The sequence below is a fragment of the Rhopalosiphum maidis genome, chromosome 3 (genome assembly GCF_003676215.2).
Source record: "Rhopalosiphum maidis isolate BTI-1 chromosome 3, ASM367621v3, whole genome shotgun sequence".
In the NCBI taxonomy this organism is placed as follows: Eukaryota; Metazoa; Arthropoda; class Insecta; order Hemiptera; family Aphididae; genus Rhopalosiphum; species Rhopalosiphum maidis.
In genome coordinates, this window is record NC_040879.1 from 57,397,613 (window position 1) to 57,413,144 (window position 15,532).

Genomic DNA, 15,532 nt, shown 5'->3' on the forward strand with positions numbered 1-15,532 from the left:
TTGATAAAAAACTAGTGAACTCAATTTATTCCGAAGCAACATGTACTTATAACATGAACTACATGAATTTATTATGTTGAGACGTTTTTTTTTTACCTCAACTCAATATTTCCATAATCCGGTAATAATTGACAGTAAGCAGGATTTGGCCGTATGCCCATAGTCGGCCATCATCTCCTTAAGCTGTATAATACAGAATCCTTGTTTACACATTTTAGAGCTTGTCAGGACGTCAAGTTATATTACGAACGTATATGTATTTTACATTTTAAGCAGATAGAGGGTGTTATTGGTTTTAAGATATTACTAAGAAAATCAAGCTTTATCTTATTATTATTTAAATAAAACTTGGTTAATTATGTACAGTATTAATGTGTTATAGTTAGAAGTATAAAGTTTTCATTGAAATAAGTTTAAAATGAAATGTAAGTAAATATGTAATATTTCACTAACTATACTCGTGTTATAGGTACTTATATTATTTATGTAATCGCTTCTTATGAGTTACTTATGCATTTACCTTATATCATGTATATGAATATAATTATTTTATCATGTTTTTTTAGATATGCATTAGTGCGTTCCGATACCTTCAACGCATCATTAATTATAATCCAGATTATATGATTGCATAATAAACCTCAATATTATCGATACATGTCGATGCGTTGATGTATTTAATCGTACAAATTAGTTCTGTAATTCGTAAAAGGTTAAAATTCATAACATGTTATTATAATAATATGAAGTATTTTTCTAAATTGTAAATACATAATATTTAGTTTACCTAGAATTTACATACCTACACTTAAATTATATTATTCGTGTCTATGAAATTTCGAGGGCAAATTATACCACAGAACTTTTTTTATCCACTCATTTTGGGTGAAATTATAACATCATGCACCCAACACAATTACATCGACATAACGCATTTGACTGCAGCAATAAATTAATTCAGAATTCGATTTTGAGGGAATCTTACCACATAGTATAATATACGTACTCTGACTTGTTCGCGATCGGTCGTGATAAAACGGAATGATGGCCGTCAAAAGTTCCAGTCACGACGTGGCGGGGGACAATATTATATAGTTATAATGAACGGCCAGGAATGGACAAGTAAAAAAATATAAATTTCTTATTATACATATATATATATAAGCGCTGATGGAAGGGGTGTGTGTGTAGCAGGTGCGTCGAATATTCTATACAGAAATATATATTGTAATATGTAGATAGACAATGTTTGCGAACGACGTCGCAGTGAAGAATAAATCGTAAATATGTCAGACATATGTATACGTATTTTATCTCAGGACTTATAAATATATTCGATATGTACACAGGGCGAATCATATAACAGCAAATACTCATCATTATCTTCGATGATTTTTGTGTTAAAAAAAAAAAATTCACAAGCCTTCAAAGTACCTACTTATATATTCTATGTACACACATACATAAGATACACAATATATCTTGCGGTTACCATTCATCTTTTTAATATAACTGTATAGGTCTAATAGACCATTGGATTTTAGGCCGGAAAATATTTTTATATTGAAAATGCATTAAGAATTACTACAGATAACTGGTGGTATCTATCAAAAACGTATGTGTTTTGAGTTTTCATTACCAATTACCATATATTATAAATTCATAAACGGTTAGGTTATCTAGACTATAAGAAAAACAACTTTTTATAACAAAGTGTGATAATAATTTGGTTAAAAAAAATGAGGTGGGTAAGTACCATTCTGCTGTGTAGATGTGTTAAATTTGAATTCATTGATATATCATTACATACAAAAAATGTTTCTGATCTGAGACGCAGACGTCAGCTTATTATCATATAAATATATTGCTTTTAATTATTAAAATGTATATTATTTAATTTACCATTTATAATTATACGGTATAAGCGATATAATAGGCAATATAATAAAATTAATCTAAATATTTGGAGATTGCATAGTGTGTACAGAGTAAAATAATAAACGTTAAAAGTTTCAAGTACTGAATAATAAATAAATAACATATTATATATATTTATCATTATATATTATTATGAATAATATTTTTAAATTACAATAAAATAAATAAAATCGTTATTCTAAGTTTAAATATTTAATTTCATCAACATTTTAACTTATAATCTTAATAAAAAAATGAGCTTATATATTTTAAAAAACGAACATTTTATACATTTTTAACTATAAAATAACCTTTTAATTTTCGTAATTTTGAAAAATGTTGAAATTTGAATTTTGATATTTTTAAATAACTATAATAACTTATAAGGAATCTTAAGTTAAATTTTCAAAACTTTTACTTAGTGATAACTAAGTGTATTTTATAATATGTTTTTTGAAATAGCTAATACATTCATTTATTTCATTATTAGTATTACAAATTACAATAAGTTGATATTTGCTGAAAACATTGTAAAATTACATTTATTATATTATTAGTGTTTAATTATTATGATAATAAAAATATATACCATGTGTCCATGAACTTATTAAATTATTGTAATTGACTTTTAAATTAATAGTTTATTAATATCACCTTTTTATAAAACAGTCTGAATAAGTGAAGTATATAAATAGATAATATTTTAAGAGTATAATACATATGTATTTAAAATGTCATTGTGTATAGTAAATTATATAATATATGTTTTTAAATATCTATAAAAAATAATAGTGATAATATAATTTTTAGAATTTTTACTGAACTAAAAGATCATAAAAAGGTTAAAAAAATTAATATATAAATTGAATATAAATACATTCAAAATCTAAAATTGAAATATACTTATATTTTAATGTAAAATAAAACGTGAAATAGATGGTGATAATTTCTAGTATTTTATTCTATTTTATATCAAATAATATCATAAAATGATCAATTTGTTAGATTATTAAGAACATTTTCTGAATTTGTCAAGGAGTAATTTTCAACTATGTATAAAAGTAATATACAATGATGATTTATATTAGTTGTTAACTAACTTAGATACTTTTTACAATTTTGTTAAAATTCATTATTTATAGATCAAATATATTCTTTTTATTCCAATTTTCGATTTATATGTGCTCGTAAATTACGAGTATTACGAGTCGTAATAATATATAATTATAAAATTACTTCAGGCAGTGTCTAGAGGTTATAACTTAAGCACGCCAACCCTTTTAAATTTATTAATATTCAATATGTTTTATAATCTACAGCTGTCATTCATTCTTACTTTTAAAAACGTACGAAATATTTTCGTTCATTGTCAAAATATAATATCATCGAAAAAATGATGATTATAAACGTGTTCATTCTTATTGCAATTTTCGATTTGTCTATATGACATAACGAGTATATATCACACTTTCCTATGGTGAATCAATAATCTGCTTGATTTATTACTTATTATATATTCTCAATAATTATCATCGAAATGCTATACATAATTTATTTATGAGATTTGTATTATATATATTATATTAATTATTGGTATAAGTCATATTACGGGGAGTATATCATGGGATTCATGATAGAATATATCCTGATATCGACAAGAAATAAGTCACTTAAATTTAATTTTTTTTTGAGTAAAAAGACATTGAATATAATTGAGTTGAAACAACACGTACAATCAAGTAATACAACTGTGGAGATAATCAATTTAGCTTGAATAAGTTAATTCTGAATTTATGATTAGGATATGGATTAAAAAATTATTAAGGTTTTTATTCAATTTTTAAATTTTATTTTATGATTTTAAAGTATGTCACAAGTGCATAGATAATATATTATTTAATTATTGTACTTATCTTACAAGTAGACAATAATATTACAAATTTAGTTTCGTTGGTTTTAATATTAGATTTTAGAATGAATTGACCTACTAAATTTGAATGTAATAACACTTATAACATTTAAATATAAATAACACATTTTTAATTTTATAGGTGCTTAAAATATATGCTGTTTTGTTTATCAAGAACCACATAATTATGTCAAAATTGATTGACGTTTTTAATAACTTTTATAAGCATAGAATTATTTAAAAAATTATTTTGGGTATAGAAAATAATAATTTAATTTAATATGATACAAGTTTCTACGATTGGTTTTTTTTTAGTTACAAATAACAATCATTGTGGTTTTACGTATATCAAATATCGTAATGGAAATGACTAATGACTTGTGTTATTCAAAGATAAAGCTACTACATATTATTTTTACTCAGATATTGTTGAGTTCTTACATATTTTATTAAACGTTCTAGCTCTTAAATTGTCTTTAAAGAAATTAACGTTGAAGTTGCACACTGCGATTAGAGTATCACTAGTTATTTCGAAAATTCGAAACACAAAAAATGTTTACGGAAGTAATTTAAAATGTTTGGAAATAATTGAGGATGCAGTTTTTGATGTACAGTGTAAATTATTGTAGTTATTGTACGTCATATTAAATGCTACTGATACGGAACAATGTGGTTGAGCAAACATTAGTCTAAAAAAAACTTGATAGATTATTATAATTTTTAAATTTAATTTGATAATTTTTGTTTTGAATTTATACCTCAACTTGATACATTTTTTACATTTTTTGAGATATTAATGTATTTTAGTGCATTTAAATCACAGTTTTATAGACAATACAACTACGGTTCTATAAAGTAATTATTAAAATTATAAAACTTGTTCAAGTTTCAACGGATCATTACATTTTACAGAGACTGTGGTGTTATTGATATTTATAATACCTAATTTATTGTATATAATAATAAAATAAATAGAAATATACTATGCACATGTCCCCAACTCCATCCATTTAACTTTTCGTAATTTTTTACGCCATTTCTATGAATTCCCATGATAGATTTTCCAGAATTCCTACACAAAAATTCCGACTGAAACACGATTGAGAATAAAACACTTTTTTTGCGACACAAGTGAGCAAAGTTGTCGGTGTATCAAAGAAAATTAAAATATAAAAGAAAACCTACACATAACTGAGTATAAAAATCTCTGAAACGTTGCCATTTTCAATTTTTAACTGCAGTTATAATACATATACGTATTATACAAAACATTTTTATTCAAATAATTAAAATAATTCAAAATGTAACATGTCAAATAAATAACATGATTTCATAGTCAATATGTAATATTGCAATGGTTAATAAATAATAATAATATAGTAATAAAATAGTAATACCTAATAATAAAATATTTATAAGTCAATAATCTTGATAGTCATCACATTATATAATACATAGATTTGTTTTATAATAATAAAAAATTAATAAATTAAATTGATAAACCTTGGTATCTGTTTCTAAGTTTACTTAAGTATATTAATAGAGATTCTGTATTCTTACTATTTAAATACTGGTTAAAAGCTTTCATATTAAATTCTATTTTTTAAATTTCTTTCGCGGACTGTAATTTGATGGGCTTCTGTTGGATTGATTTCATCTTAGTTAACGTTTCTGTCTGTGTTTCGATCAACACCCTAACGACTGCATGGACATGAGGATGAGGTAAATAAAACTGCGAATTGTACGTCCGATGAAAGCTTTCGGCTGAATTGGTCGTTCTAAAATTGTAAATAAAACAACAAAAATTAGTAAAAAAGTTTTTATGATAATTTCTAAAAAAATATTGTAAAAACCTTGGGTTTGGCGAAAGAATTTCAGCCCAAATATTTGCAAGTATTTTCAATATAGTTGTGTAGAATGTAGTCAGAAAATATAAAACCGTCATCATTTGGACAAATCGATATTAACTCGTGAAATGCATCAACTACTTCTTCTGGGGAAATAAATGCCAAACCAAAAAACATTTTCAACCACCGTGGGCAATTTGTAAGGATTTGTTAGTACGAATTTAAAATTTGTATGTCATCTCCTCTCTTATTTGAAATTCTGAAATCTATCATAGGAATGGCGTACTAATTAAATGGAAAAAAAAAATTTCGAAAAGTTAAATGGGTGGGGCTGGGGACATGTACGTAAATATACTATTTTTAATTTAGTATAATATTTTTATTTATTTTTTCAATTTATTCCTTAAAAACTATTACAAGTGGTTTATTAATGATTTTCCTGTTAATTTTACTTTTTATAGTTCTTACAACTATATAAGTACTATCATTGGTTAGGTAATTAGGGTAGACCATTGAATGGATCTACATTTTGTATTAAGAACATTGTAATAAAATAATGAATAATTCACCAAGCCAAATTGTTTTTTTTTTTTCGAAAAAGGAATCTTATACCGATACGTCCGTGGAGGAGTGGGGACATAATGGTATTAAGTCACGGCTCATTATTTTCATAATATTTCGTAATCGACGACTGAATAGAGTAGTTAATCTTCTTGACGACGACAGCGGCCGACAGTATTGTGTAATATATAAGTAATGTATACATCCTAAAATATACTATAGAGGTAGCGGAAATTTTCACCGTTTAAGGACGCGATTTCGACGACGGTTCATATTATTATTTATTATGAACTATCAAACGATGGTGTTATACATACAGAGAAATCGAAATAAGTAGGTTTATTATCGAAAACAACTGTTGCTGGGGCCGCAACAGTTTCGACACGACACACACTAACACACACACAAACACGAGCGCGCGAGCATTAGCCTTCGAGCGAAGACGTTTTTCCACACGGTAGTTGGGCGAAATAATTACGCTGGTTTTCGAGAGTCGAGAGCGTTAATTAAAAGACGCTCTCGCGCCGCGAAGGGTACGCCTCAGTCGAAATAAATAATCAAAGTGAATGGGTTACGCGCGCGCACACACAGACACGAATTCCTTTCTAAGACTCGACCGATTTTCATTACGACTTAAAACAGTGTGTGTGTGTGTGTGTATTTATACATACATATTATGTATGTACTGTACACAGAGCGTATAGCATTACGCCCGCATTTGAATTATTAAAAATAATCGCGAATGTATATATACGTCGAGTGGACGGGCCCATAGCGAGTTGTGTTTCGGTGCACACGTGCCGTTTCTTATACCCGCGAAGAAGCGACGGCGCTATACCTTTTGAATGCGGTTTGAATGCCATCCCTACCGCCCTCGTCGCGGCCGGAAAGCAGTCGAAGGTATATAGTCGTATTATAACACATTACGTTTTATTATTAATTATTATTATAGCGATATGTCATCGGTCCGTAATTTCTCCACCGAAACTGCTTCATTGATATTATAATATATACAATTGGTATACCTATACCAAAGGGTACATTATTAAATACACGATGTGTATTTAATACGAAAGAGTATGACCTATATATTATAGGTCCTATAATGCCTAACGCAACCGCTGGACCTCAAAAACAGTTCAAACGCAAGAATGGTGAAGAATTGTTTTTCCACAGGCGATACTTCAAAGCAAGAAGATAAATTTTCTTAGGAAAAAAAAAATATCAAATTTTTATTATTTTTATAATAACTTTTTATGACCAGGTATACAAAGCTTAAACGTTAGTTTCTTTTAAATACGTTATATAACGAGTTGCTTATTTTTTTCAATAATTTAAAATTTAAAAAGTTCAATTATTTTACCACAGATTTGGAGAATAATTTATTTTGTACAAATAGTTATTACAACAAGTTATCCATACAGGACCTATATAAATCAAAAGTATTCTTTAGAATGTATATCCTTGTAGATTCGTATATTGTAGATGCCTCAGTGATTTTCTTTTGAGATTAGTTTTGAATCACAATATGGTCAAAAGCGTTATTTTAACTTTGAAGTTGGCGTGGACTTGAAAATGTCATCATACTTTTTCATTATCCTTTTATGAATACTCAAAGAATTGATTTTTTTTTTTAAAAGTCAAGTTATGTCGTTTATTTAATTTTGACAACTTATTCTTGCATATTAGATAATTCTTGAACCTAAACGTAATAAACAAATTTGACTTCTCCTTTAAAACTGGTCCCCCAATTGGTCTACTAAAATTGTGTGAGCCAGACCATCAGAAATTATTCCAACTGAGAGCTTTCAAATTATTTTTTTCTTATTTTCTGAAATTAGTAAAATGGCAATGCAACAATATATAGTTTTTTTGATCAAGTATGATTAAATGCGTAAAATTTAGAAACGCAAGAAACACCAAAACGTAGAGCAATACCTTTATTTTTAACCTCTTTCGACTGTCATGATCATTTTTTTGTGTGACAAACACTTCTACTTAATTCGATTTATTTTAAGACAGATCACATTACGATAACTGCTTATTCCAGACTCCAGAGATAATGCTTCGATTATAATCGAAAAATAACTGTTATTTAAAAAATTATTATTAAAAACTACAGCAATGCAATCATTGCCGTCATTATTGATTATTTTTTTTTGCTAAATACATATATATATATGTGTATACATGTATATATAAATGTATGTATGTGCATTATGCATACATGTACTAAACAGATATATACATCAGTTGACCCACACTTTAAACTAATTTTATTTGAGCTAATAAAAGTTTGAATTTTAGAGGTCATAGAAAATATTTTTTTTATTTATGGAGGTGACCGCAATGTATTACTTTTAATCGTATTATTGAGTATTCGAGGGACTAAGTTCGATTTATAACATACTATTTTAAATCATCGAGGTATGGATTAACATGAGCTTGTCTGGGTACTCGAGGGCGAAATATTGTCTGAAATATTATGGGTTTTTGTGGCTATTTTCATAGCTTGCCTTGATGGCAGGGCGTATGTCACTTTTGAATTGTTTCTCAAATGCTGCAAGTTAATCAATGACGATTTTTTTTGGAATGATTACATTGATGTACACCTTTGGCGACAGTCAAAACGTTACGTTTTCGTTAATACGTACGCGGAGCATGTAAGATTAATTTTAATGATTATCTACACCATAAACATAATAGTCTACACTAATAATAGATTTTAGGTTTTTGGTACCTGTCTAGAGTTAACGCAAGTTCCAAATAATGGATTTTTCTATCGGTGAAATTAAATTGAATAAATTGATTTTTTTTGCACGGTTTAATTGCACGATAGTTAGAGTAAATTAATTTCGATTGATTAAATTCACTATGTCAAACAAAAAAGCGATAGTACGGATGATATACAGTAATAAAACTATGTTTTTCAGGTGCCCGTCGGCTATTGCGTAACCATATGTTTGTAATATGCACGTTTTTGTAAAGTGTGCCTATACGATAGCTAGGGAAATCAAATCTATACACATACAAACGTGAAACGGATGAGAGTATGGTACATTCGGAGCACAAATGCAATCGTCGTAGATGATTTGTTTTTTTTCGTCCGTCTCCTAATAAACTATTCACGGAACGTTTTTGGACTTTGAAGGCGCAGGGCATGCATGTGAGTAGGGGAGCATATGGTACATGCTACACGTGGATTTAACGTCTTTACTCATCAGAAATTCACCATTGTAGTAAAATCGTTCTACGTAAAGCGAGAATAAGCGCCCTAAAAACTTACAAAGAGATTATTTTAAAAGATATACTGTTTTAAAAATACGAATGTAATGTAATATTTTAATATATATTGGAAATTGTAAAACTGACGTCGTTATGAAGGTACTACAGTACAGTGTACAAAGTATATTGCTGTACTGGTGAAAAACCAATTATTTTTATTGCATTTTTTAAAAATTTTTTTTTTATATATTCATCAAAATACATCTAAAATTGTGGCCGTTAGTAAGAAATAAACATTCTTTACATTGGTTATTTACAATGTTTTTTTAAATTAAGTTATACAGCTCTGAATTTTTGAGAAACGCTATTGTTTTTACTTTTCATACGTACATGTTATGAGTTGTGGAATTTCGTTATTTTTTCTCTGTTCTCTAATGTTCACATTTTTTTTATAATAATATGAACACGATTATGCATAGCATTATTTATATTATTTACACATGTTATTTTTTATTTTATTTATTTGATTAATTCTTTAAATGTGTATAGTTAATAAAAATATATGTTCTGATAAAAAACTGATGGTTAATCATGGACTTATAGTAAGTTAAGTAGTTAAATTATATTCTATACAAATAAATATAACAGATGGTGAACATTGTTATTAGTTTAAAATTAATCAAAGAATGTGAAGTTTACAAACAATTCATTAAAAAAAAAGCATTTGCAACGTATTTTTAATTCGATAAAGGATAAAAAATTCCAAATTCACGTTTTCATAAGTAAATGTAATTTTTGATAACGATTATTTGGAGAAACTTGGAGTCTTCCCTCCCAACTTAGCATGATTTTGAATAAAATCAAATAAAAAAAGAAACTAATATCGTATTTAATAATAATATGCATAATATTTTACAATGTTGTCTAATTATTAAAATGTTGACTTAAAAAATGTATACTTTAATGTACTTTGCATTAAGTTATTAAAACATCTGATATTAAAAAAACCAAGATATAGTTTTTATACACAGATAAATACAAGATAATTATTTTGTTTATTGATTTTTGTACACTTCGATTTGATTAAAGGCTGAAATTAATTGTGTATATCTAAATACCCATTGCTTAAGTATTTATTTAATAAATCAGGCTACAACGTGACGTCCATAATCAATGATTTAAAAAGTGAAGAAACCATAAAAATAATTAAAAATTGTAAAAGCATAATATTATTAATTAAAATAAAATACAAATACATTTTTTAGATATTAGATTTCTTTGACACTTAAGACAATTAAAAAAAAAAAATAAAAAAAAAAAATAAAATAAATAGTAATAACTTTGCTAAACTTATTTATTACTTCGAATATATGTGTTTATTTTTCTTAATATTAATTGACGTATTTCATCAATGTTTGCCTTTAATATAAAATTAACTTAAATAAAATATCGACTGACTCGGACTATTTTGTGCACGTATTTGGTCGTCAAATAATACTTATGCACGTGCCACCGTCAACGTCGGCCGTAACGAAGGCGGTGCGTTGGGTAGTCTTCAAGTGTTTTTCAATCAATTAAAATTAATATCACAAAAAATGTTTAGTGCCTTCCATAATAATATGTGTTTTAATAAAATTAAAAGTCAAACGACCTTTTGAGCTTTGAAATTAAAAATTATTTCAAAAGGTGATTGTTGTAATTGACGCACAGGGCGAATGTGATTCGAATACACGAAGGAACATGCTGGAGTTTTATTATACAAATACTCGGTAGTGTTTACTATAATGGCGTATTAATCTCGGAATAATGACTATTATAAATTATAATGTATAGGCACTCCCTGTATAATAATAATAAAATTATAATACGTTATTCGTCTATACACTAAACCGTATAGGTTGCTAACCACTACTGCAGCTGCAGTCATCGAATAAACCGTGTGCACACGAACGGGATTAATGTGCAATTAATGCTCGGGAACAAATCGACTGCATTAAAAAAAAAAAAAGTGTCCAAGGGGTGATAGGGGGAACATTGGTTGGTTTTATTTTTATCGAGCCTGCCTGCCTACGACAATGTAAAATTGTTTTCTGTGGCAAACTTTCGATGACTTACTACGGGCACTACACTATAAATACATAGTATATATGGACGTAAATGGAGCCAAAAATGCATAGGGATTGAGCACAAAAGATTTCAAGAGTAAAACGAGTACTCCGTATACACATATTTGTAATTATGAATTATAATACATTCTGAAACAGTTTCAAATTAAATGTAAAATATGAATTGATATATCGTATAAATTAATTTAAACAATAATATATAATGCGTAGGTATACGGTTGTTATCAACGGTATAACATCACTCAAATCATATTTACTAAATATCTTTTAAAAAATGTGAAAATAGTATGTAAATACCTACCTAAAATAAAATGGGTGCGCGTAAAATCAATGTTTTCAGTAGATACTTGTTGAGTGTCAGTAATCAGTATTCATCGATAGTTTCTTTTGTATATCGTCTTCCTGCAGCAGTTGCTGAATTTTTACAGTTTTTAATATTAAAAATGCTAAATATAATAATAAACACTAATATACAATGCACTAAAATGTAAACGAAGTATAATTATTGACTCACACGAATACAGCAAATTCAATTTTCAAAGTATATTATAATTGAAACTTTGACGTCATTGTTGAGTATATAATACTATGGAGTATACGACAATCTAAATTAGTAAATTATATGCAAAATAATTTAAGATTGTTAACATTAATACGTATACTTTAGATCTTCAAAAAAAAAAAAAAAATAACTAAAAATAAGCAGAATTCAAATTAAAAAATGCTCATTTTTATCATTGAAAACGACTAAAACCTTTAAAATGTTATTACTTACGTCGGAAAAGAGATAATAAATTTCAATAAAAATTTGTAAAATAAATAGTGTGTCTATGGTAAGCAAGTATGCACGCTTTTGAATTCTGTATCACGATGCCGTTATATTTCATATTATAATATATTTGATATTTTTGTAAACAGTGTCACCCGATTAACAATAATTCATTGGAAAAAGGGTTGGTTTCGATTGAAATAAAGAATTTTCATAAATACACGATACCTATTTCTTAAAAGTCAAATGGCATTACAATAATTCAATATATAAAAATAATTTCATTTTTTTTATATAATTAAACGGGGTTTTTGTCATGGGGTAGCAAAATTCTCATAAAAGAGCCCTGAAAATACTGTAGTGAATCAGTTGCCATCACGTACTACGGTATGTACTGTGCACACGTCGACGATCACTGCGAGTGAACTGTCGATAAAATATGTGGTTGTTTGCGTGCCGCTGTGAGGGGGGTGTGGGCAGTTAGCAGGACTGGGAGACGAGTACTATTTAAACTCAGTGGCGGCGGGTATGAACCGGCTTGTATAAAAATATGTACATCGCGGTGTATATAATAATATAATACCGCGTATACATAGTACACGAGGTTGGTGTTTTTATATTATTATACAAGATGTTGATGATGGTGCCCAGGTGTAATAAAGTCACGATAACGGCCACGGCGGCCGCAGTTAAACGGCCGCCGTTAAAAATATACGCTCGTCCGTGCACTTAACCGCTGTATAATAGAGTATGCGGTGCTAGTGTTTTTAATTAAACACACACGTGCGCGCGCGTTCGCCTATCGATGCATTATAATGGTCGCGAAAAACAGTGTCTTATAACTGCAACCGTATTCGACTGCAACCTGCAGCGGTTTAACGGCCTCCGAACCCAAATTGTTTATCGCGCGGGTTATATTATACCACGTTCAAAAATTATGTTGAAAAAATATACAGTTGCCTCGATACTTTGGAGTTGAAAAACTTCACATTATCGAGTGTTTCCAATTGCTAAAATAGTGAACACGATACCGAGAGGGTGAAAAATTAAAATTACCTAGGATATTATTATGTACGTATTACGTATTTACCGTATCGTGTAAACGTGTGACGTTTGTATAAATATCAGTGTACGTAATATTATTATAGTATATTATAGGTACGTGAACGTCGATTGCCGTCAGGAAAAACAGCGCTTTGAGTAGTTCATTGTATGGTCGTTACACCACTCCATGTATTTTTATGTCCAATAAAAAATTAAACATAAATGAAAAATATTTAATGAGTATTCATTTATATCTTATTTTTTGATTTAATAATAGTTATTTTTTTAATTATAAGTAGTAAATTGTGTAAGAAGTTATGTCAAGTGCTTCTGTATAGTGAATTATAGTAGAACCTCTCTCGTTCGCCTTTGGCTGGTCTGCCACTCCGATTGAGTCGAAAGTAGTGGGTATATATTCCTTAAAAAAAAAAAAAAAAAAAAAAATACATTTGTACTTATCAATTTATAGTAATTGTTTAAAACGATAAATTATATTTATAAAATTGACTTTTTTTCTAAGTAGTTTTTACCACATACAGGATAATGCATGTACAATAAATTAAATAACTTAATATTTTACACAATGTAAATTTGTATTTCTCTGTATTTTCTGATAATCCGATATTTTTGACGTTCCTGGTTATACCAGGCATTCAATTTTTTTAGAATTTGAAAAAAGACCAGTTCCAAAACTAGCCGAAGTGGACCGAGTACTGCGTAACCACTGTATACAGGAATGTGCGTTGTTTTTCAAATCAATAAAGTCGATAATAGAATTTTTTTTTTTTTTTTAATTTAAATAAATCGAGTGACGGCGATTTGTAAATGATGTATTGTATCGTGATTATTGTTGTTTTTCGGGTCACCGTTCAGATTGTCTTCCGAGCCCGTACGCAGTCGCGACATCGGTGACTAAACCTACTCGCATACGAGTTATGACGGCGACGTATCAATAAAACGTGGCGCGATAGTCTCGAAATACGTAGAAAAAAAAACTGTTAGAAACGTCAAAGGCGATCTCGAGGGGAAAGGGGCTTGGTCTCCCCCCCTCCCCCTCCCCCGAAAAACAATTGCACGAAAAACAAAAATCGAATTTGCGCTTACCGGGACGCCGGAAACTCGGGCACGCCGTCGTGCATCTGCTCTAATCATTCGCATATTCGTTCCGACAACCCGGTGCCCCATTTCCCGCAGCCACATCAATATATCCGAACGCGTGTCAATATACGCCGCGCGCTTACATAACAAAATATTATGACGTTACGTAATGAACACAACAATATATCGTATAATATAACATGTGATGATAATATATCTAAAACGTAGTGTAATCGCGGCCCCGTCTTCGAACGGACTGTCGCCGACCCGTGGGTGTGGATGTGCGTGGAGGGGGTGGGGGTGTAGGTGGCGGGAGCGAGTTTCGGGGGGGTGGCGATGGGTGTCCGTGTGTGCGTGCGGCGTGTGTTCGCGGAAAACTCCGACGCCCGCGGTGGGCGTCGTCGACGACGGGAGGCGGTCGCAATCGTCTTTTGGCGTGCGCTGGCGTTTTCGGCGATTCGGCGGCCGGCCGAGCATGCACGTCGGCGACACGGTCACCACCGCCACCGCACATGACCGTCACGACGCGGCGGCGGCGACGACGACGGCGGCAGTCGGCGGCTGAAACGGCATCCGGCAACACCATCACTCTCGCGGTCCTCAGGAGCAGTCGTCTCACCGCCGCAGCGATCCTCGGCCGTCAATTCCGCCGCGCACGCCGCCGAAAATAATAATTTATCTGTGCACAGGTACAACAATAATACGATGTCATAATAATAATAGTAACCACAACGATAGTACGCGACGGCGATACTGCCACCATAGCAGTGTATAATATATCGATTGAAAAATCGTGTGCTACGCCGAGACAGAGGTAATGACGATATAATAATAATATACGCAGTATTTATAAATGTTTGTACATATAATTCTACACGCGCCGTCACGAGACGATACGATTTTCCCGTCGGTTTACCGGAAACGCAGTAGTTAATTAAAATACGTTCGTTTTCGCGGTCAGAGTCGCTGGCGCTTTTTTATTTTTTTTTTTTTGAAATTAGCTATACCAATTAGTAAGTATTTCGTGACGGTGTCT

General features: G+C 29.9%; 1 protein-coding gene across 2 annotated transcripts in view; it reads left to right on the top strand.

Annotated features, from left to right (window-relative positions):
* The first annotated feature begins 15,056 nt into the window (after positions 1-15,056).
* Positions 15,057-15,532, top strand: part of LOC113558815 (zeta-sarcoglycan) — a 129,324-nt gene continuing 128,848 nt past the window's right edge. The window contains exon 1 of one of the 2 annotated variants that reach the window (XM_026964369.1): positions 15,057-15,185. The gene's annotated coding sequence lies outside the window, so the exon portion shown is untranslated. Of the gene's footprint in view, positions 15,311-15,532 lie in introns of both variants that reach the window. The other variant, XM_026964368.1, reaches the window with a different exon arrangement.